Genomic DNA, 22,497 nt, shown 5'->3' with positions numbered 1-22,497 from the left:
GTGTGGAAGGAAAATCAAGAGCTAACCAGCGTTCACTGGATAGCCAATTGAACCGCACGGCTGCGAGTGTTAACACGCAGCTGAAACCAGCCTTGGGTTGCTTGGACATTCACCAGTGGTGAAACGAAAACCTGCTGGGAGTGGAGAACAAGATGAATTCAAGATTCGCCTGAATGAATGAAACATTCTGTAGTGTAGATTGCAATGGTTTCTGAGGTTTGTATTGTCTGAACTGGAAAAAGAAGAACTCACCAGTGTTGAGTCGCTAGACCGTGAACAGCACGGGTTCGAGTGTGAATAGACCGCTGAAAACCATCATTGCGTTACTTGAACATTCAGCAGTGGTGCAATGAAAACCTGCCGGGAGTGGAGATTCAGATGAATTCCAGATTCGCAGTGAATGAATGGAACATTCTCTAGTGGTGATTCCAATGATTTCTGAAGGCTGGGTTTTGTGGACACGAAAATGTAGAGCTGAACAGGGTGGAATGGATAGCCAAATGAACAGCACGTCTCGTAGTAAGAACAGGCCACTGAAAACCAGCTTTGGCTTAATTGGACATTCACAAGTGGTGTAACGAAAACCTGACGGGAGTTGAGAATTAGATGAATTTCAGATTTGCCGTCAATGAATGGAACATTCTGTGGAGGAGATACCAATTGTTTCTGAAGTTTGGGTTATGTGGACAGGAAAATGGAGCTGAAGAGGGTTGAGTGGATAGCAAATTGAACAGCACGGCTGAGAGTATGAGCAGGCCACTTAAAACCAGCATTGGCTTACTTGGATATTTACCAGTGGTGTCACGAAAACCTGCCGGGAGTGGAGATTCAGATGAATTCCAGATTCGCTGTGAATGAATGGAACATTCTGTAGTGGAGATAACAATGATTTCTCCAGTCTCTGTGGTGTGGACAGGAAAATGTAGAGCTGGCCAGGGTTGAGTGGATAGCCAATTGAACAGCACCACTGCGCTTGTGAAGAAAACACTTAAAACATTGGGTTACTTGGACATTCAACAGTGGTGTAACGAAAACCTGCCGGGAGTGGAGGTTCAGAGGAATTCCAGATTCGCAGTGAATGAATGGAACATTCTCTAGTGGAGATTCCAACGATTTCTGAAGGCTGGGTCGTGTGGAAGGAAAATCAAGAACTAATCAGGATTTAGTGGAAAGCCAATTGTATAGCATGGCTGCGAGTGTGAACATGCAGCTGAAAACCAGCATTGGGTTACTTGGACATTCATCAGTGGTGTAAGGAAAACCTGCATGGAGTGGAGAGTCAGTTGAATTCCACATTCGCAGTGAATGAATGGAACATTCTGTAGAGGAGATTCCAATGATTTCTGAAGCCTGTGTTGTGTGGACAGGAAAATGAAGAGCTGACCAGGCTTGAATCGATAGCCAAGTAAACAGCAGGGCTGCGAATATGAACAGGCCGCTGAAAACCAGCATTGGGTTACTTGGACATTCAACAGTGGTGTAATGAAAACCTGCGTGGAGTTGAGAGTCAGATGAATTCCAGATTCGCAGTGAATGAATGGAACATTCTGTAGTGGAGATAACAAAGATTTCTGAAGGCTGGTAGTGTGGTGGGACAATGAAGAGCTGAACAGGGTGGAGTGAATTGTCAATTAAACAGCACGGCTGCGAGTATGAACAGGCCTCTGAAAACCAGCATTGGCTTACTTGGACATTCACAAGTGGTGTAATGTTAACCAGGCGGGAGTGGAGAATCAGATAAACTCCAGACTCGCAGTGAATGAATGGAACATTCTGTAGTGGAGATTGCAATGATTTCTGAAATCTGGATTGTGGGGACACGAAAATGAAGAGCTGACCAGTGTTGAGTGGATAGCCTGTAAAAAGCCTCGGCTTCGAATGTGAACAGACCACTGAAAACCAGTATTGCATTACTTCGACTTTCAGCAGTGGTGTAACAAAAGCCTGCGTGGAGTGCAGATTCAGATGAATTCCAGATTCCCAGTGAATGAATGGAACATCCTGTAGTGGAGATTACAATGATTTCTGAAGGCTGGGTTGTGTGCACAGGAAAATGAGGAGCAAAACAGGTTGAGTGGATAGCCAATTGAACAGCACGACTGCGAACATGAACAGGCCTCTGAAAACCAGCATTGTTTTACTTGGACATTCACAAGTGGTGTAAGATAAATCTGCAGGTAGTGGAGATTCAGTTGAATTCCAGATTCGCAGTGAATGAATGGAACATTCTGTACTGGAGATTGCAATGATTTCTCAAGTCTGGATTGTTTGGACATGAAAATGAAGAGCTGACCACAGTTGTGTGGATACCCAGTAAAAAGCAGGGCTTAGAGTGTGAACAGACCGCTGAAAACCAGCACTGTGTTACTTGGACATTCATAAGTGGTGTAATGAAAGCCTACCTGGAGTGCAGATTCAGATGAATTCCAGATTGGCAGTGAATGAATGGAACATTCTGTACTGGCGATTCCAATGATTTCTGAAGTCTGATATTGTGGAAAAGAAAATGAAAGGCTGACCAGGTTTGAGTGGATAGACAATTGAACAGCACACTGCGAGTGTGAAAAGGCGGCTGAAAACCAGCATTGGATTACTTGGTCATTCACCAGTGCTGTAATGAAAACCTGCCTGGAGCGGAGAGTCAGATGAATTGCAGAATCGCAGTGAATGAATGGAACAGTCTGTAGTGGAGAGCCCAATGATTTCTGAAGGCTGGTTTGTGTGGAGAGGAAAATGAAGAGCTGACCAATATTGAGTGGATAGCCCATTGAACAGCACTTCTGCGAGTTGAACATGCCTCTGAAAACCAGTATTGAGTTACTTGGACATTCACCAGTGGCGTAACGAAAACCTGCCAGGAGTGGAGGTTCAGAGGAATTCCAGATTCGCAGTGAATGAATGGAACATTCTCTAGTGGTGATTCCAATGATTTCTGAAGGCTGGGTTTTGTGGACACGAAAATGTAGAGCTGAACAGGGTGGAGTGGATAGCCAAATGAACAGCACGTCTCTTAGTATGAACAGGCCACTGAAAACCAGCATTGGCTTACTTGGACATTCACAAGTGGTGTAACGATAACCCGCCGGGAGTTGAGAGTCAGATGAATTTAAGATTCGCAGTGAATGAACGGAACATTCTGTGGAGGAGATACCAATTATTTCTGAAGGTTGGGTTATGAGGACAGGAAAATGTAGAGCTGAATAGGGTTGGGTGGATAGCAAATTGAACAGCACGGCTGAGTGTGTTAGCAGGCGGCTTAAAACCAGCATTGTCTTCCTTGGACATTTACCAGTGGTGTCACGAAAACCTTCCAGGAGTGGAGACTCTGATGAATTCCAGATTCGCGTGATTGAATGGAACATTCTGTAGTGGTGATTGCCAACATTTAGGAATCTGGATAGTCTGGACAGGATATTGAAGAGCTGACCGATATTGAGTGGATAGCCAATGAACAGCACGGTTTCGAGTGTGAACAGACCACTAAGAAGCAGCATTGCATTACTTGGACATTCATCAGTGGTGTAACGAAAGCCTTCCTGGAATGCAGATTCAGAGTATTTCCAGATTCACAGTGAATGAATGGAAATTTCTGTAGTAGAGATTCCAATGATTTCTGAACGCTGGGTTGTGTGGACAGGAAAATGAAGAGCTGACTAGGTTTGACTGGATTGCCAATTGAACAGCAAGGCTGTGAGTGTGAACAGCCGCTGAAAACCAGCATTGGATTACCTGGTCATTCACCAGTGTTGTTAGGAAAATCTGCCTGGTGTGGAGAGTCAGAGCAATTCCAGATTCGCGTGATTGAATGGAACATTCTGTAGTGGTGATTGCCAACATTTAGGAATCTGGATAGTCTGGACAGGATATTGAAGAGCTGACCGATATTGAGTGGATAGCCAATGAACAGCACGGTTTCGAGTGTGAACAGACCACTAAGAAGCAGCATTGCATTACTTGGACATTCATCAGTGGTGTAACGAAAGCCTTCCTGGAATGCAGATTCAGAGTATTTCCAGATTCACAGTGAATGAATGGAAATTTCTGTAGTAGAGATTCCAATGATTTCTGAACGCTGGGTTGTGTGGACAGGAAAATGAAGAGCTGACTAGGTTTGACTGGATTGCCAATTGAACAGCAAGGCTGTGAGTGTGAACAGCCGCTGAAAACCAGCATTGGATTACCTGGTCATTCACCAGTGTTGTTAGGAAAATCTGCCTGGTGTGGAGAGTCAGAGGAATTCCAGATTCGCAGGGAACGAATGGAACATTCTGAAGTGGAGATAAGAATGATTTCTGAAGGCTCGGTGTGTGGAAGGAAAATCAAGAGCTAACCAGCGTTCACTGGATAGCCAATTGAACAGCACGGCTGCGAGTGTTAACACGCAGCTGAAACCAGCCTTGGGTTGCTTGGACATTCACCAGTGGTGAAACGAAAACCTGCTGGGAGTGGAGAACAAGATGAATTCAAGATTCGCGTGAATGAATGAAACATTCTGTAGTGTAGATTGCAATGGTTTCTGAGGTTTGTATTGTCTGAACTGGAAAAAGAAGAACTCACCAGTGTTGAGTCGCTAGACCGTGAACAGCACGGGTTCGAGTGTGAATAGACCGCTGAAAACCATCATTGCGTTACTTGAACATTCAGCAGTGGTGCAATGAAAACCTGCCGGGAGTGGAGATTCAGATGAATTCCAGATTCGCAGTGAATGAATGGAACATTCTCTAGTGGTGATTCCAATGATTTCTGAAGGCTGGGTTTTGTGGACACGAAAATGTAGAGCTGAACAGGGTGGAATGGATAGCCAAATGAAAAGCACGTCTCGTAGTAAGAACAGGCCACTGAAAACCAGCTTTGGCTTAATTGGACATTCACAAGTGGTGTAACGAAAACCTGACGGGAGTTGAGAATTAGATGAATTTCAGATTTGCCGTCAATGAATGGAACATTCTGTGGAGGAGATACCAATTGTTTCTGAAGTTTGGGTTATGTGGACAGGAAAATGGAGCTGAAGAGGGTTGAGTGGATAGCAAATTGAACAGCACGGCTGAGAGTATGAGCAGGCCACTTAAAACCAGCATTGGCTTACTTGGATATTTACCAGTGGTGTCACGAAAACCTGCCGGGAGTGGAGATTCAGATGAATTCCAGATTCGCTGTGAATGAATGGAACATTCTGTAGTGGAGATAACAATGATTTCTCCAGTCTCTGTGGTGTGGACAGGAAAATGTAGAGCTGGCCAGGGTTGAGTGGATAGCCAATTGAACAGCACCACTGCGCTTGTGAAGAAAACACTTAAAACATTGGGTTACTTGGACATTCAACAGTGGTGTAACGAAAACCTGCCGGGAGTGGAGGTTCAGAGGAATTCCAGATTCGCAGTGAATGAATGGAACATTCTCTAGTGGAGATTCCAACGATTTCTGAAGGCTGGGTCGTGTGGAAGGAAAATCAAGAACTAATCAGGATTTAGTGGAAAGCCAATTGTATAGCATGGCTGCGAGTGTGAACATGCAGCTGAAAACCAGCATTGGGTTACTTGGACATTCATCAGTGGTGTAAGGAAAACCTGCATGGAGTGGAGAGTCAGTTGAATTCCACATTCGCAGTGAATGAATGGAACATTCTGTAGAGGAGATTCCAATGATTTCTGAAGCCTGTGTTGTGTGGACAGGAAAATGAAGAGCTGACCAGGCTTGAATCGATAGCCAAGTAAACAGCAGGGCTGCGAATATGAACAGGCCGCTGAAAACCAGCATTGGGTTACTTGGACATTCAACAGTGGTGTAATGAAAACCTGCGTGGAGTTGAGAGTCAGATGAATTCCAGATTCGCAGTGAATGAATGGAACATTCTGTAGTGGAGATAACAAAGATTTCTGAAGGCTGGTAGTGTGGTGGGACAATGAAGAGCTGAACAGGGTGGAGTGAATTGTCAATTAAACAGCACGGCTGCGAGTATGAACAGGCCTCTGAAAACCAGCATTGGCTTACTTGGACATTCACAAGTGGTGTAATGTTAACCAGGCGGGAGTGGAGAATCAGATAAACTCCAGACTCGCAGTGAATGAATGGAACATTCTGTAGTGGAGATTGCAATGATTTCTGAAATCTGGATTGTGGGGACACGAAAATGAAGAGCTGACCAGTGTTGAGTGGATAGCCTGTAAAAAGCCTCGGCTTCGAATGTGAACAGACCACTGAAAACCAGTATTGCATTACTTCGACTTTCAGCAGTGGTGTAACGAAAGCCTGCGTGGAGTGCAGATTCAGATGAATTCCAGATTCCCAGTGAATGAATGGAACATCCTGTAGTGGAGATTACAATGATTTCTGAAGGCTGGGTTGTGTGCACAGGAAAATGAGGAGCAAAACAGGTTGAGTGGATAGCCAATTGAACAGCACGACTGCGAACATGAACAGGCCTCTGAAAACCAGCATTGTTTTACTTGGACATTCACAAGTGGTGTAAGATAAATCTGCAGGTAGTGGAGATTCAGTTGAATTCCAGATTCGCAGTGAATGAATGGAACATTCTGTACTGGAGATTGCAATGATTTCTCAAGTCTGGATTGTTTGGACATGAAAATGAAGAGCTGACCACAGTTGTGTGGATACCCAGTAAAAAGCAGGGCTTAGAGTGTGAACAGACCGCTGAAAACCAGCATTGTGTTACTTGGACATTCATAAGTGGTGTAATGAAAGCCTACCTGGAGTGCAGATTCAGATGAATTCCAGATTGGCAGTGAATGAATGGAACATTCTGTACTGGCGATTCCAATGATTTCTGAAGTCTGATATTGTGGAAAAGAAAATGAAAGGCTGACCAGGTTTGAGTGGATAGACAATTGAACAGCACACTGCGAGTGTGAAAAGGCGGCTGAAAACCAGCATTGGATTACTTGGTCATTCACCAGTGCTGTAATGAAAACCTGCCTGGAGCGGAGAGTCAGATGAATTGCAGAATCGCAGTGAATGAATGGAACAGTCTGTAGTGGAGAGCCCAATGATTTCTGAAGGCTGGTTTGTGTGGAGAGGAAAATGAAGAGCTGACCAATATTGAGTGGATAGCCCATTGAACAGCACTTCTGCGAGTTGAACATGCCTCTGAAAACCAGTATTGAGTTACTTGGACATTCACCAGTGGCGTAACGAAAACCTGCCAGGAGTGGAGGTTCAGAGGAATTCTAGATTCGCAGTGAATGAATGGAACATTCTCTAGTGGTGATTCCAATGATTTCTGAAGGCTGGGTTTTGTGGACACGAAAATGTAGAGCTGAACAGGGTGGAGTGGATAGCCAAATGAACAGCACGTCTCTTAGTATGAACAGGCCACTGAAAACCAGCATTGGCTTACTTGGACATTCACAAGTGGTGTAACGATAACCCGCCGGGAGTTGAGAGTCAGATGAATTTAAGATTCGCAGTGAATGAACGGAACATTCTGTGGAGGAGATACCAATTATTTCTGAAGGTTGGGTTATGAGGACAGGAAAATGTAGAGCTGAATAGGGTTGGGTGGATAGCAAATTGAACAGCACGGCTGAGTGTGTTAGCAGGCGGCTTAAAACCAGCATTGTCTTCCTTGGACATTTACCAGTGGTGTCACGAAAACCTTCCAGGAGTGGAGACTCTGATGAATTCCAGATTCGCGTGATTGAATGGAACATTCTGTAGTGGTGATTGCCAACATTTAGGAATCTGGATAGTCTGGACAGGATATTGAAGAGCTGACCGATATTGAGTGGATAGCCAATGAACAGCACGGTTTCGAGTGTGAACAGACCACTAAGAAGCAGCATTGCATTACTTGGACATTCATCAGTGGTGTAACGAAAGCCTTCCTGGAATGCAGATTCAGAGTATTTCCAGATTCACAGTGAATGAATGGAAATTTCTCTAGTAGAGATTCCAATGATTTCTGAACGCTGGGTTGTGTGGACAGGAAAATGAAGAGCTGACTAGGTTTGACTGGATTGCCAATTGAACAGCAAGGCTGTGAGTGTGAACAGCCGCTGAAAACCAGCATTGGATTACCTGGTCATTCACCAGTGTTGTTAGGAAAATCTGCCTGGTGTGGAGAGTCAGAGGAATTCCAGATTCGCAGGGAACGAATGGAACATTCTGAAGTGGAGATAAGAATGATTTCTGAAGGCTCGGTGTGTGGAAGGAAAATCAAGAGCTAACCAGCGTTCACTGGATAGCCAATTGAACAGCACGGCTGCGAGTGTTAACACGCAGCTGAAACCAGCCTTGGGTTGCTTGGACATTCACCAGTGGTGAAACGAAAACCTGCTGGGAGTGGAGAACAAGATGAATTCAAGATTCGCCTGAATGAATGAAACATTCTGTAGTGTAGATTGCAATGGTTTCTGAGGTTTGTATTGTCTGAACTGGAAAAAGAAGAACTCACCAGTGCTGAGTCGCTAGACCGTGAACAGCACGGGTTCGAGTGTGAATAGACCGCTGAAAACCATCATTGCGTTACTTGAACATTCAGCAGTGGTGCAATGAAAACCTGCCGGGAGTGGAGATTCAGATGAATTCCAGATTCGCAGTGAATGAATGGAACATTCTCTAGTGGTGATTCCAATGATTTCTGAAGGCTGGGTTTTGTGGACACGAAAATGTAGAGCTGAACAGGGTGGAATGGATAGCCAAATGAACAGCACGTCTCGTAGTAAGAACAGGCCACTGAAAACCAGCTTTGGCTTAATTGGACATTCACAAGTGGTGTAACGAAAACCTGACGGGAGTTGAGAATTAGATGAATTTCAGATTTGCCGTCAATGAATGGAACATTCTGTGGAGGAGATACCAATTGTTTCTGAAGTTTGGGTTATGTGGACAGGAAAATGGAGCTGAAGAGGGTTGAGTGAATAGCAAATTGAACAGGACGGCTGAGAGTATGAGCAGGCCACTTAAAACCAGCATTGGCTTACTTGGATATTTACCAGTGGTGTCACGAAAACCTGCCGGGAGTGGAGATTCAGATGAATTCCAGATTCGCTGTGAATGAATGGAACATTCTGTAGTGGAGATAACAATGATTTCTCCAGTCTCTGTGGTGTGGACAGGAAAATGTAGAGCTGGCCAGGGTTGAGTGGATAGCCAATTGAACAGCACCACTGCGCTTGTGAAGAAAACACTTAAAACATTGGGTTACTTGGACATTCAACAGTGGTGTAACGAAAACCTGCCGGGAGTGGAGGTTCAGAGGAATTCCAGATTCGCAGTGAATGAATGGAACATTCTCTAGTGGAGATTCCAACGATTTCTGAAGGCTGGGTCGTGTGGAAGGAAAATCAAGAACTAATCAGGATTTAGTGGAAAGCCAATTGTATAGCATGGCTGCGAGTGTGAACATGCAGCTGAAAACCAGCATTGGGTTACTTGGACATTCATCAGTGGTGTAAGGAAAACCTGCATGGAGTGGAGAGTCAGTTGAATTCCACATTCGCAGTGAATGAATGGAACATTCTGTAGAGGAGATTCCAATGATTTCTGAAGCCTGTGTTGTGTGGACAGGAAAATGAAGAGCTGACCAGGCTTAAATCGATAGCCAAGTAAACAGCAGGGCTGCGAATATGAACAGGCCGCTGAAAACCAGCATTGGGTTACTTGGACATTCAACAGTGGTGTAATGAAAACCTGCGTGGAGTTGAGAGTCAGATGAATTCCAGATTCGCAGTGAATGAATGGAACGTTCTGTAGTGGAGATAACAAAGATTTCTGAAGGCTGGTAGTGTGGTGGGACAATGAAGAGCTGAACAGGGTGGAGTGAATTGTCAATTAAACAGCACGGCTGCGAGTATGAACAGGCCTCTGAAAACCAGCATTGGCTTACTTGGACATTCACAAGTGGTGTAATGTTAACCAGGCGGGAGTGGAGAATCAGATAAACTCCAGACTCGCAGTGAATGAATGGAACATTCTGTAGTGGAGATTGCAATGATTTCTGAAATCTGGATTGTGGGGACACGAAAATGAAGAGCTGACCAATGTTGAGTGGATAGCCTGTAAAAAGCCTCGGCTTCGAATGTGAACAGACCACTGAAAACCAGTATTGCATTACTTCGACTTTCAGCAGTGGTGTAACGAAAGCCTGCGTGGAGTGCAGATTCAGATGAATTCCAGATTCCCAGTGAATGAATGGAACATCCTGTAGTGGAGATTACAATGATTTCTGAAGGCTGGGTTGTGTGCACAGGAAAATGAGGAGCAAAACAGGTTGAGTGGATAGCCAATTGAACAGCACGACTGCGAACATGAACAGGCCTCTGAAAACCAGCATTGTTTTACTTGGACATTCACAAGTGGTGTAAGATAAATCTGCAGGTAGTGGAGATTCAGTTGAATTCCAGATTCGCAGTGAATGAATGGAACATTCTGTACTGGAGATTGCAATGATTTCTCAAGTCTGGATTGTTTGGACATGAAAATGAAGAGCTGACCACAGTTGTGTGGATACCCAGTAAAAAGCAGGGCTTAGAGTGTGAACAGACCGCTGAAAACCAGCATTGTGTTACTTGGACATTCATAAGTGGTGTAATGAAAGCCTACCTGGAGTGCAGATTCAGATGAATTCCAGATTGGCAGTGAATGAATGGAACATTCTGTACTGGCGATTCCAATGATTTCTGAAGTCTGATATTGTGGAAAAGAAAATGAAAGGCTGACCAGGTTTGAGTGGATAGACAATTGAACAGCACACTGCGAGTGTGAAAAGGCGGCTGAAAACCAGCATTGGATTACTTGGTCATTCACCAGTGCTGTAATGAAAACCTGCCTGGAGCGGAGAGTCAGATGAATTGCAGAATCGCAGTGAATGAATGGAACAGTCTGTAGTGGAGAGCCCAATGATTTCTGAAGGCTGGTTTGTGTGGAGAGGAAAATGAAGAGCTGACCAATATTGAGTGGATAGCCCATTGAACAGCACTTCTGCGAGTTGAACATGCCTCTGAAAACCAGTATTGAGTTACTTGGACATTCACCAGTGGCGTAACGAAAACCTGCCAGGAGTGGAGGTTCAGAGGAATTCCAGATTCGCAGTGAATGAATGGAACATTCTCTAGTGGTGATTCCAATGATTTCTGAAGGCTGGGTTTTGTGGACACGAAAATGTAGAGCTGAACAGGGTGGAGTGGATAGCCAAATGAACAGCACGTCTCTTAGTATGAACAGGCCACTGAAAACCAGCATTGGCTTACTTGGACATTCACAAGTGGTGTAACGATAACCCGCCGGGAGTTGAGAGTCAGATGAATTTAAGATTCGCAGTGAATGAACGGAACATTCTGTGGAGGAGATACCAATTATTTCTGAAGGTTGGGTTATGAGGACAGGAAAATGTAGAGCTGAATAGGGTTGGGTGGATAGCAAATTGAACAGCACGGCTGAGAGTGTTAGCAGGCGGCTTAAAACCAGCATTGTCTTCCTTGGACATTTACCAGTGGTGTCACGAAAACCTTCCAGGAGTGGAGACTCTGATGAATTCCAGATTCGCGTGATTGAATGGAACATTCTGTAGTGGTGATTGCCAACATTTAGGAATCTGGATAGTCTGGACAGGATATTGAAGAGCTGACCGATATTGAGTGGATAGCCAATGAACAGCACGGTTTCGAGTGTGAACAGACCACTAAGAAGCAGCATTGCATTACTTGGACATTCATCAGTGGTGTAACGAAAGCCTTCCTGGAATGCAGATTCAGAGTATTTCCAGATTCACAGTGAATGAATGGAAATTTCTGTAGTAGAGATTCCAATGATTTCTGAACGCTGGGTTGTGTGGACAGGAAAATGAAGAGCTGACTAGGTTTGACTGGATTGCCAATTGAACAGCAAGGCTGTGAGTGTGAACAGCCGCTGAAAACCAGCACTGGATTACCTGGTCATTCACCAGTGTTGTTAGGAAAATCTGCCTGGTGTGGAGAGTCAGAGGAATTACAGATTCGCAGGGAACGAATGGAACATTCTGAAGTGGAGATAAGAATGATTTCTGAAGGCTCGGTGTGTGGAAGGAAAATCAAGAGCTAACCAGCGTTCACTGGATAGCCAATTGAACCGCACGGCTGCGAGTGTTAACACGCAGCTGAAACCAGCCTTGGGTTGCTTGGACATTCACCAGTGGTGAAACGAAAACCTGCTGGGAGTGGAGAACAAGATGAATTCAAGATTCGCCTGAATGAATGAAACATTCTGTAGTGTAGATTGCAATGGTTTCTGAGGTTTGTATTGTCTGAACTGGAAAAAGAAGAACTCACCAGTGTTGAGTCGCTAGACCGTGAACAGCACGGGTTCGAGTGTGAATAGACCGCTGAAAACCATCATTGCGTTACTTGAACATTCAGCAGTGGTGCAATGAAAACCTGCCGGGAGTGGAGATTCAGATGAATTCCAGATTCGCAGTGAATGAATGGAACATTCTCTAGTGGTGATTCCAATGATTTCTGAAGGCTGGGTTTTGTGGACACGAAAATGTAGAGCTGAACAGGGTGGAATGGATAGCCAAATGAACAGCACGTCTCGTAGTAAGAACAGGCCACTGAAAACCAGCTTTGGCTTAATTGGACATTCACAAGTGGTGTAACGAAAACCTGACGGGAGTTGAGAATTAGATGAATTTCAGATTTGCCGTCAATGAATGGAACATTCTGTGGAGGAGATACCAATTGTTTCTGAAGTTTGGGTTATGTGGACAGGAAAATGGAGCTGAAGAGGGTTGAGTGGATAGCAAATTGAACAGCACGGCTGAGAGTATGAGCAGGCCACTTAAAACCAGCATTGGCTTACTTGGATATTTACCAGTGGTGTCACGAAAACCTGCCGGGAGTGGAGATTCAGATGAATTCCAGATTCGCTGTGAATGAATGGAACATTCTGTAGTGGAGATAACAATGATTTCTCCAGTCTCTGTGGTGTGGACAGGAAAATGTAGAGCTGGCCAGGGTTGAGTGGATAGCCAATTGAACAGCACCACTGCGCTTGTGAAGAAAACACTTAAAACATTGGGTTACTTGGACATTCAACAGTGGTGTAACGAAAACCTGCCGGGAGTGGAGGTTCAGAGGAATTCCAGATTCGCAGTGAATGAATGGAACATTCTCTAGTGGAGATTCCAATGATTTCTGAAGGCTGGGTCGTGTGGAAGGAAAATCAAGAACTAATCAGGATTTAGTGGAAAGCCAATTGTATAGCATGGCTGCGAGTGTGAACATGCAGCTGAAAACCAGCATTGGGTTACTTGGACATTCATCAGTGGTGTAAGGAAAACCTGCATGGAGTGGAGAGTCAGTTGAATTCCACATTCGCAGTGAATGAATGGAACATTCTGTAGAGGAGATTCCAATGATTTCTGAAGCCTGTGTTGTGTGGACAGGAAAATGAAGAGCTGACCAGGCTTGAATCGATAGCCAAGTAAACAGCAGGGCTGCGAATATGAACAGGCCGCTGAAAACCAGCATTGGGTTACTTGGACATTCAACAGTGGTGTAATGAAAACCTGCGTGGAGTTGAGAGTCAGATGAATTCCAGATTCGCAGTGAATGAATGGAACATTCTGTAGTGGAGATAACAAAGATTTCTGAAGGCTGGTAGTGTGGTGGGACAATGAAGAGCTGAACAGGGTGGAGTGAATTGTCAATTAAACAGCACGGCTGCGAGTATGAACAGGCCTCTGAAAACCAGCATTGGCTTACTTGGACATTCACAAGTGGTGTAATGTTAACCAGGCGGGAGTGGAGAATCAGATAAACTCCAGACTCGCAGTGAATGAATGGAACATTCTGTAGTGGAGATTGCAATGATTTCTGAAATCTGGATTGTGGGGACACGAAAATGAAGAGCTGACCAGTGTTGAGTGGATAGCCTGTAAAAAGCCTCGGCTTCGAATGTGAACAGACCACTGAAAACCAGTATTGCATTACTTCGACTTTCAGCAGTGGTGTAACGAAAGCCTGCGTGGAGTGCAGATTCAGATGAATTCCAGATTCCCAGTGAATGAATGGAACATCCTGTAGTGGAGATTACAATGATTTCTGAAGGCTGGGTTGTGTGCACAGGAAAATGAGGAGCAAAACAGGTTGAGTGGATAGCCAATTGAACAGCACGACTGCGAACATGAACAGGCCTCTGAAAACCAGCATTGTTTTACTTGGACATTCACAAGTGGTGTAAGATAAATCTGCAGGTAGTGGAGATTCAGTTGAATTCCAGATTCGCAGTGAATGAATGGAACATTCTGTACTGGAGATTGCAATGATTTCTCAAGTCTGGATTGTTTGGACATGAAAATGAAGAGCTGACCACAGTTGTGTGGATACCCAGTAAAAAGCAGGGCTTAGAGTGTGAACAGACCGCTGAAAACCAGCATTGTGTTACTTGGACATTCATAAGTGGTGTAATGAAAGCCTACCTGGAGTGCAGATTCAGATGAATTCCAGATTGGCAGTGAATGAATGGAACATTCTGTACTGGCGATTCCAATGATTTCTGAAGTCTGATATTGTGGAAAAGAAAATGAAAGGCTGACCAGGTTTGAGTGGATAGACAATTGAACAGCACACTGCGAGTGTGAAAAGGCGGCTGAAAACCAGCATTGGATTACTTGGTCATTCACCAGTGCTGTAATGAAAACCTGCCTGGAGCGGAGAGTCAGATGAATTGCAGAATCGCAGTGAATGAATGGAACAGTCTGTAGTGGAGAGCCCAATGATTTCTGAAGGCTGGTTTGTGTGGAGAGGAAAATGAAGAGCTGACCAATATTGAGTGGATAGCCCATTGAACAGCACTTCTGCGAGTTGAACATGCCTCTGAAAACCAGTATTGAGTTACTTGGACATTCACCAGTGGCGTAACGAAAACCTGCCAGGAGTGGAGGTTCAGAGGAATTCCAGATTCGCAGTGAATGAATGGAACATTCTCTAGTGGTGATTCCAATGATTTCTGAAGGCTGGGTTTTGTGGACACGAAAATGTAGAGCTGAACAGGGTGGAGTGGATAGCCAAATGAACAGCACGTCTCTTAGTATGAACAGGCCACTGAAAACCAGCATTGGCTTACTTGGACATTCACAAGTGGTGTAACGATAACCCGCCGGGAGTTGAGAGTCAGATGAATTTAAGATTCGCAGTGAATGAACGGAACATTCTGTGGAGGAGATACCAATTATTTCTGAAGGTTGGGTTATGAGGACAGGAAAATGTAGAGCTGAATAGGGTTGGGTGGATAGCAAATTGAACAGCACGGCTGAGTGTGTTAGCAGGCGGCTTAAAACCAGCATTGTCTTCCTTGGACATTTACCAGTGGTGTCACGAAAACCTTCCAGGAGTGGAGACTCTGATGAATTCCAGATTCGCGTGATTGAATGGAACATTCTGTAGTGGTGATTGCCAACATTTAGGAATCTGGATAGTCTGGACAGGATATTGAAGAGCTGACCGATATTGAGTGGATAGCCAATGAACAGCACGGTTTCGAGTGTGAACAGACCACTAAGAAGCAGCATTGCATTACTTGGACATTCATCAGTGGTGTAACGAAAGCCTTCCTGGAATGCAGATTCAGAGTATTTCCAGATTCACAGTGAATGAATGGAAATTTCTGTAGTAGAGATTCCAATGATTTCTGAACGCTGGGTTGTGTGGACAGGAAAATGAAGAGCTGACTAGGTTTGACTGGATTGCCAATTGAACAGCAAGGCTGTGAGTGTGAACAGCCGCTGAAAACCAGCATTGGATTACCTGGTCATTCACCAGTGTTGTTAGGAAAATCTGCCTGGTGTGGAGAGTCAGAGGAATTCCAGATTCGCAGGGAACGAATGGAACATTCTGAAGTGGAGATAAGAATGATTTCTGAAGGCTCGGTGTGTGGAAGGAAAATCAAGAGCTAACCAGCGTTCACTGGATAGCCAATTGAACCGCACGGCTGCGAGTGTTAACACGCAGCTGAAACCAGCCTTGGGTTGCTTGGACATTCACCAGTGGTGAAACGAAAACCTGCTGGGAGTGGAGAACAAGATGAATTCAAGATTCGCCTGAATGAATGAAACATTCTGTAGTGTAGATTGCAATGGTTTCTGAGGTTTGTATTGTCTGAACTGGAAAAAGAAGAACTCACCAGTGTTGAGTCGCTAGACCGTGAACAGCACGGGTTCGAGTGTGAATAGACCGCTGAAAACCATCATTGCGTTACTTGAACATTCTCTAGTGGAGATTCCAACGATTTCTGAAGGCTGGGTTTTGTGGACACGAAAATGTAGAGCTGAACAGGGTGGAATGGATAGCCAAATGAACAGCACGTCTCGTAGTAAGAACAGGCCACTGAAAACCAGCTTTGGCTTAATTGGACATTCACAAGTGGTGTAACGAAAACCTGACGGGAGTTGAGAATTAGATGAATTTCAGATTTGCCGTCAATGAATGGAACATTCTGTGGAGGAGATACCAATTGTTTCTGAAGTTTGGGTTATGTGGACAGGAAAATGGAGCTGAAGAGGGTTGAGTGGATAGCAAATTGAACAGCACGGCTGAGAGTATGAGCAGGCCACTTAAAACCAGCATTGGCTTACTTGGATATTTAGCAGTGGTGTCACGAAAACCTGCCGGGAGTGGAGATTCAGATGAATTCCAGATTCGCTGTGAATGAATGGAACATTCTGTAGTGGAGATAACAATGATTTCTCCAGTCTCTGTGGTGTGGACAGGAAAATGTAGAGCTGGCCAGGGTTGAGTGGATAGCCAATTGAACAGCACCACTGCGCTTGTGAAGAAAACACTTAAAACATTGGGTTACTTGGACATTCAACAGTGGTGTAACGAAAACCTGCCGGGAGTGGAGGTTCAGAGGAATTCCAGATTCGCAGTGAATGAATGGAACATTCTCTAGTGGAGATTCCAACGATTTCTGAAGGCTGGGTCGTGTGGAAGGAAAATCAAGAACTAATCAGGATTTAGTGGAAAGCCAATTGTATAGCATGGCTGCGAGTGTGAACATGCAGCTGAAAACCAGCATTGGGTTACTTGGACATTCATCAGTGGTGTAAGGAAAACCTGCATGGAGTGGAGAGTCAGTTGAATTCCACATTCGCAGTGAATGAATGGAACATTCTGTAGAGGAGATTCCAATGATTTCTGAAGCCTGTGTTGTGTGGACAGGAAAATGAAGAGCTGACCAGGCTTGAATCGATAGCCAAGTAAACAGCAGGGCTGCGAATATGAACAGGCCGCTGAAAACCAGCATTGGGTTACTTGGACATTCAACAGTGGTGTAATGAAAAACTGCGTGGAGTTGAGAGTCAGATGAATTCCAGATTCGCAGTGAATGAATGGAACATTCTGTAGTGGAGATAACAAAGATTTCTGAAGGCTGGTAGTGTGGTGGGACAATGAAGAGCTGAACAGGGTGGAGTGAATTGTCAATTAAACAGCACGGCTGCGAGTATGAACAGGCCTCTGAAAACCAGCATTGGCTTACTTGGACATTCACAAGTGGTGTAATGTTAACCAGGCGGGAGTGGAGAATCAGATAAACTCCAGACTCGCAGTGAATGAATGGAACATTCTGTAGTGGAGATTGCAATGATTTCTGAAATCTGGATTGTGGGGACACGAAAATGAAGAGCTGACCAGTGTTGAGTGGATAGCCTGTAAAAAGCCTCGGCTTCGAATGTGAACAGACCACTGAAAACCAGTATTGCATTACTTCGACTTTCAGCAGTGGTGTAACGAAAGCCTGCGTGGAGTGCAGATTCAGATGAATTCCAGATTCCCAGTGAATGAATGGAACATCCTGTAGTGGAGATTACAATGATTTCTGAAGGCTGGGTTGTGTGCACAGGAAAATGAGGAGCAAAACAGGTCGAGTGGATAGCCAATTGAACAGCACGACTGCGAACATGAACAGGCCTCTGAAAACCAGCATTGTTTTACTTGGACATTCACAAGTGGTGTAAGATAAATCTGCAGGTAGTGGAGATTCAGTTGAATTCCAGATTCGCAGTGAATGAATGGAACATTCTGTACTGGAGATTGCAATGATTTCTCAAGTCTGGATTGTTTGGACATGAAAATGAAGAGCTGACCACAGTTGTGTGGATACCCAGTAAAAAGCAGGGCTTAGAGTGTGAACAGACCGCTGAAAACCAGCATTGTGTTACTTGGACATTCATAAGTGGTGTAATGAAAGCCTACCTGGAGTGCAGATTCAGATGAATTCCAGATTGGCAGTGAATGAATGGAACATTCTGTACTGGCGATTCCAATGATTTCTGAAGTCTGATATTGTGGAAAAGAAAATGAAAGGCTGACCAGGTTTGAGTGGATAGACAATTGAACAGCACACTGCGAGTGTGAAAAGGCGGCTGAAAACCAGCATTGGATTACTTGGTCATTCACCAGTGCTGTAATGAAAACCTGCCTGGAGCGGAGAGTCAGATGAATTGCAGAATCGCAGTGAATGAATGGAACAGTCTGTAGTGGAGAGCCCAATGATTTCTGAAGGCTGGTTTGTGTGGAGAGGAAAATGAAGAGCTGACCAATATTGAGTGGATAGCCCATTGAACAGCACTTCTGCGAGTTGAACATGCCTCTGAAAACCAGTATTGAGTTACTTGGACATTCACCAGTGGCGTAACGAAAACCTGCCAGGAGTGGAGGTTCAGAGGAATTCCAGATTCGCAGTGAATGAATGGAACATTCTCTAGTGGTGATTCCAATGATTTCTGAAGGCTGGGTTTTGTGGACACGAAAATGTAGAGCTGAACAGGGTGGAGTGGATAGCCAAATGAACAGCACGTCTCTTAGTATGAACAGGCCACTGAAAACCAGCATTGGCTTACTTGGACATTCACAAGTGGTGTAACGATAACCCGCCGGGAGTTGAGAGTCAGATGAATTTAAGATTCGCAGTGAATGAACGGAACATTCTGTGGAGGAGATACCAATTACTTCTGAAGGTTGGGTTATGAGGACAGGAAAATGTAGAGCTGAATAGGGTTGGGTGGATAGCAAATTGAACAGCACGGCTGAGTGTGTTAGCAGGCGGCTTAAAACCAGCATTGTCTTCCTTGGACATTTACCAGTGGTGTCACGAAAACCTTCCAGGAGTGGAGACTCTGATGAATTCCAGATTCGCGTGATTGAATGGAACATTCTGTAGTGGTGATTGCCAACATTTAGGAATCTGGATAGTCTGGACAGGATATTGAAGAGCTGACCGATATTGAGTGGATAGCCAATGAATAGCACGGTTTCGAGTGTGAACAGACCACTAAGAAGCAGCATTGCATTACTTGGACATTCATCAGTGGTGTAACGAAAGCCTTCCTGGAATGCAGATTCAGAGTATTTCCAGATTCACAGTGAATGAATGGAAATTTCTGTAGTAGAGATTCCAATGATTTCTGAACGCTGGGTTGTGTGGACAGGAAAATGAAGAGCTGACTAGATTTGACTGGATTGCCAATTGAACAGCAAGGCTGTGAGTGTGAACAGCCGCTGAAAACCAGCATTGGATTACCTGGTCATTCACCAGTGTTGTTAGGAAAATCTGCCTGGTGTGGAGAGTCAGAGGAATTCCAGATTCGCAGGGAACGAATGGAACACTCTGAAGTGGAGATAAGAATGATTTCTGAAGGCTCGGTGTGTGGAAGGAAAATCAAGAGCTAACCAGCGTTCACTGGATAGCCAATTGAACAGCACGGCTGCGAGTGTTAACACGCAGCTGAAACCAGCCTTGGGTTGCTTGGACATTCACCAGTGGTGAAACGAAAACCTGCTGGGAGTGGAGAACAAGATGAATTCAAGATTCGCCTGAATGAATGAAACATTCTGTAGTGTAGATTGCAATGGTTTCTGAGGTTTGTATTGTCTGAACTGGAAAAAGAAGAACTCACCAGTGTTGAGTCGCTAGACCGTGAACAGCACGGGTTCGAGTGTGAATAGACCGCTGAAAACCATCATTGCGTTACTTGAACATTCAGCAGTGGTGCAATGAAAACCTGCCGGGAGTGGAGATTCAGATGAATTCCAGATTCGCAGTGAATGAATGGAACATTCTCTAGTGGTGATTCCAATGATTTCTGAAGGCTGGGTTTTGTGGACACGAAAATGTAGAGCTGAACAGGGTGGAATGGATAGCCAAATGAACAGCACGTCTCGTAGTAAGAACAGGCCACTGAAAACCAGCTTTGGCTTAATTGGACATTCACAAGTGGTGTAACGAAAACCTGACGGGAGTTGAGAATTAGATGAATTTCAGATTTGCCGTCAATGAATGGAACATTCTGTGGAGGAGATACCAATTGTTTCTGAAGTTTGGGTTATGTGGACAGGAAAATGGAGCTGAAGAGGGTTGAGTGGATAGCAAATTGAACAGCACGGCTGAGAGTATGAGCAGGCCACTTAAAACCAGCATTGGCTTACTTGGATATTTAGCAGTGGTGTCACGAAAACCTGCCGGGAGTGGAGATTCAGATGAATTCCAGATTCGCTGTGAATGAATGGAACATTCTGTAGTGGAGATAACAATGATTTCTCCAGTCTCTGTGGTGTGGACAGGAAAATGTAGAGCTGGCCAGGGTTGAGTGGATAGCCAATTGAACAGCACAACTGCGCTTGTGAAGAAAACACTTAAAACATTGGGTTACTTGGACATTCAACAGTGGTGTAACGAAAACCTGCCGGGAGTGGAGGTTCAGAGGAATTCCAGATTCGCAGTGAATGAATGGAACATTCTCTAGTGGAGATTCCAACGATTTCTGAAGGCTGGGTCGTGTGGAAGGAAAATCAAGAACTAATCAGGATTTAGTGGAAAGCCAATTGTATAGCATGGCTGCGAGTGTGAACATGCAGCTGAAAACCAGCATTGGGTTACTTGGACATTCATCAGTGGTGTAAGGAAAACCTGCATGGAGTGGAGAGTCAGTTGAATTCCACATTCGCAGTGAATGAATGGAACATTCTGTAGAGGAGATTCCAATGATTTCTGAAGCCTGTGTTGTGTGGACAGGAAAATGAAGAGCTGACCAGGCTTGAATCGATAGCCAAGTAAACAGCAGGGCTGCGAATATGAACAGGCCGCTGAAAACCAGCATTGGGTTACTTGGACATTCAACAGTGGTGTAATGAAAACCTGCGTGGAGTTGAGAGTCAGATGAATTCCAGATTCGCAGTGAATGAATGGAACATTCTGTAGTGGAGATAACAAAGATTTCTGAAGGCTGGTAGTGTGGTGGGACAATGAAGAGCTGAACAGGGTGGAGTGAATTGTCAATTAAACAGCACGGCTGCGAGTATGAACAGGCCTCTGAAAACCAGCATTGGCTTACTTGGACATTCACAAGTGGTGTAATGTTAACCAGGCGGGAGTGGAGAATCAGATAAACTCCAGACTCGCAGTGAATGAATGGAACATTCTGTAGTGGAGATTGCAATGATTTCTGAAATCTGGATTGTGGGGACACGAAAATGAAGAGCTGACCAGTGTTGAGTGGATAGCCTGTAAAAAGCCTCGGCTTCGAATGTGAACAGACCACTGAAAACCAGTATTGCATTACTTCGACTTTCAGCAGTGGTGTAACGAAAGCCTGCGTGGAGTGCAGATTCAGATGAATTCCAGATTCCCAGTGAATGAATGGAACATCCTGTAGTGGAGATTACAATGATTTCTGAAGGCTGGGTTGTGTGCACAGGAAAATGAGGAGCAAAACAGGTTGAGTGGATAGCCAATTGAACAGCACGCCTGCGAACATGAACAGGCCTCTGAAAACCAGCATTGTTTTACTTGGACATTCACAAGTGGTGTAAGATAAATCTGCAGGTAGTGGAGATTCAGTTGAATTCCAGATTCGCAGTGAATGAATGGAACATTCTGTACTGGAGATTGCAATGATTTCTCAAGTCTGGATTGTTTGGACATGAAAATGAAGAGCTGACCACAGTTGTGTGGATACCCAGTAAAAAGCAGGGCTTAGAGTGTGAACAGACCGCTGAAAACCAGCATTGTGTTACTTGGACATTCATAAGTGGTGTAATGAAAGCCTACCTGGAGTGCAGATTCAGATGAATTCCAGATTGGCAGTGAATGAATGGAACATTCTGTACTGGCGATTCCAATGATTTCTGAAGTCTGATATTGTGGAAAAGAAAATGATAGGCTGACCAGGTTTGAGTGGATAGACAATTGAACAGCACACTGCGAGTGTGAAAAGGCGGCTGAAAACCAGCATTGGATTACTTGGTCATTCACCAGTGCTGTAATGAAAACCTGCCTGGAGCGGAGAGTCAGATGAATTGCAGAATCGCAGTGAATGAATGGAACAGTCTGTAGTGGAGAGCCCAATGATTTCTGAAGGCTGGTTTGTGTGGAGAGGAAAATGAAGAGCTGACCAATATTGAGTGGATAGCCCATTGAACAGCACTTCTGCGAGTTGAACATGCCTCTGAAAACCAGTATTGAGTTACTTGGACATTCACCAGTGGCGTAACGAAAACCTGCCAG

The sequence above is a fragment of the Sorex fumeus genome, unplaced genomic scaffold (genome assembly GCF_029834395.1).
Source record: "Sorex fumeus unplaced genomic scaffold, SorFum_2.1 ptg000056l, whole genome shotgun sequence".
Classification (NCBI taxonomy): Eukaryota; Metazoa; Chordata; class Mammalia; order Eulipotyphla; family Soricidae; genus Sorex; species Sorex fumeus.
Note: the sequence above shows the minus strand (reverse complement) of the source record.